The sequence below is a fragment of the Tupaia chinensis genome, unplaced genomic scaffold, assembly GCF_000334495.1.
Source record: "Tupaia chinensis unplaced genomic scaffold, TupChi_1.0 Scaffold000573_1, whole genome shotgun sequence".
NCBI lineage: Eukaryota > Metazoa > Chordata > Mammalia > Scandentia > Tupaiidae > Tupaia > Tupaia belangeri.
In genome coordinates, this window is record NW_006160087.1 from 2,152,410 (window position 1) to 2,155,226 (window position 2,817).

Consider the following 2,817-nt stretch of genomic DNA (forward strand, 5'->3'; position numbering starts at 1 on the left):
AGCTGGATCCCGCATGGCTGACTGTGGTTCAAGCCCCGGCCAGTGGAGAAATCACACCAAGTGTGCGTGCGTGTCCAAAATCCCACAAGGAAAACGGAAGAGAAGGAACTCTGGCATGGCCATCCCCCCCGGGGTGGGGTCTCACTTTCCCTCTCCCTGTCTGTCTCTGTCCAGTGAGTGCACACACCCTATAGCAAAATTTTTAAAACAAAGCAAAACTGGGACCAGCAGTTGGTGTAATGGCTATGTCGCTGGACTCCCATGTAGTTGACTATGGTTCGAATCCCGAACCAGTGGCTTAAACTCACACCTGGCGATCCCAAAAGGAGAATGGAGGAGAAGGGATTGCAGCGTGGCCATCCCCCTTGGGGGGGGGGTGATTTCTCGCTTTCTGTCTCGCTGTCTCTGTCTGTCTGGCACATGCGCCCTACAGTGAAAACCTCTCCAAAAAGAAAAGAAAAGAAAAGAGAACAGAAAACCCTCAGCCTCTCTGAGCACCCTCAAATGGGAGCCTTGCTCTGAGGTGCCAGAGAGACACAGACGGAGGACGCCTCCTCCACGCAGCCTGGCCTCCGCGCAGCCCCTTCCTCTTGCTCCTCCCCGCTCTGCTCACCCCCACCACCGCCTCCCCATCTGCGGGCCTATTATTATCTTCTTTGCCAGGCGGAAGGACAGGCCCAGCGTCACCCTGCCTGGGAGTCTGACATCAGGACCTGGAGGTCCGACCCTGCCCTGCCTCTGCCCGCCTCTCCATCTCCGCTCCTGTGTGTCACCCCTCAGCCCCTCCTGCACAAAGCGTGGGCACTTTCCTCCCAGTCCCCGGCCACCACCCCGGCCGAGAACCCTCGTTTCTGGCCAAGCAACCCAACCACAGCAGCCTCCCTGCCTCCTCACAGGTCACCTGGCCCCACACCGGCAGCCTTTTATTATTAGTATTATTTACAAGTTCGCTATAGAGAGAGGCAGAGAGAAAGTGAGGTCTCCCCTCCAGGGGCACGGCCATGCTGCAGTCCCTTCTCTAGCACGCCTCTGGGGATTTGGGGCATGCACATGTGCATGCACCTGACGTGTTTTTCAAAGTGCCAGGTCAGGACTCGAAGTGCCCAAGAGGCCATGTGGGATCCAGTGGCCTTAACCACCATGCCACTGGTTGGCCCCAAAACGAGCCTTTAAAATGTAAATCAGATTACTGCAAACCGCTCCTGGCGGCTTCCCACAGCACTGGCATTAGTGGAAGCTCTTCCCGCCCCGCAGCCCCGTCCGGCAGGCCCAGCTGCCCGCCTTCCTCCTCCTTGATCCTCAGGCTGCAGTCTCAGCGCCCCCTTCAGTGTCTCGAGCTCGCTCTGCCCCCAGGGCCCTTGCACGTACTGTCCCTGTGACTGCGCTGCCCACCTCTCAGGTCTCGGTTCCAAGGACTCCGCAGACTTTATGTAGTCATTAACTCACCCTCATAGTTCTGCTTTCTCCCACTGGGACGCGAGACCCACGGGAGGGTCTTCTCCCAGCTGTGTGTTTTTAATAATTATTTATTTTACATTATTTATCATTATTATTTTTAAATTTTGCTACAAGGCATACAAACTCACCAGAGAGAGGCAGAGAGAGCGAGACAAAGTGAGAAAGCACGCCGCCGAGTCCAGGACTCGACCACGGCAGGCCACGTGGGAGTGCAGTGCCTTAACCACCATGCCATCTGCTGGCCCCACCAGCTGTGTATTTTTAAGTCGCCCTTTCTTCTCTTCCCCAACCACGGAGCTCCTCAAGGCTCATCATTACATCCTCCACCCCAGAAAACTCTGGCCCGGTAGGTGTCGTCACTACCTTGACGGGGATCTTGGAGATCAGACGGTCCAGACCAGCATCCTCCGGCTGGGGGGCCATGGCAGGCCACCTCCTCACTGCACGATGCATACTCTGCACATCACATGCTGTAATAGTCCCGACTTCTCTGAGTTTCAAGGCTTTGGAGGTGCTGGTGTGGGCCCCCCCCAGTGCAGTCTCGGTCCTGGGCCTTCCGGCTGCCTCCCGGAGCAGCAGGTCCCCTGGAGCCCTCCGGGAAGGAAGCAGATGTCCTGGTGAACCCTGGCCCTGCCCTCGTCCTGAGAAGTGCTCAGTGGCGAGAGGTGGGGTAGGCCGCTGGCTCAAGCCCTGAACTTGGAGCCATAGCTGAGACGCAGGTCCACAGTTCCCCGGCTGTGTGGCCCAGGGCTAGTCCCTCACCTCTCAGTCCTCGCCGTCTGACCTCGAGTGGGAGCAATAGCACATCAGCCTAAAATTCAAAATAGCGGGGCTACACACCAAGTCCCTGGGCCAGCCTGCAGCGTGATGCTAAGGTGGCTCATTAGCAACCCCGACCTCCCTGTGCTTTGGGGAGTGTACCTAGGGGTGCCCCGGACAGGGGCCATAACCATTCTAGCTGCAGGGATCCTTCTTGTTCTAAGTGGCCACCTGGGGCCAGGCTTGGGGCGCAGTCTGGGGTAGGCACCCACATGGTCGGGAGGCCCGTGTGTGGGTGAAGTGACCCACCAGCCCCAGGAGGTGTCAGTGGGGCCCTCCAGGTGAAGACAGTCAGGACGCCGGGAGCACGCAGGCACACCCCGCAGCCCCAGGCTCCAGTCCCCGCTCTCCCTGCGCCTGTGCACTAAAAGGCCTACTCCAGGGAGGCTGGAGAATGCGCTCATCCCTGCAGTCGGCACTCGAAAAGCACCTCCTGAACCCTGGGCCCAGCTCGGGGATGGTGTGCAGTTTACATAAGGTGGCTGGGCCCGCCAGCCTCCCCCAGGCTCACCGGGGTGGCACTAATTCCTCCCCGCTTTT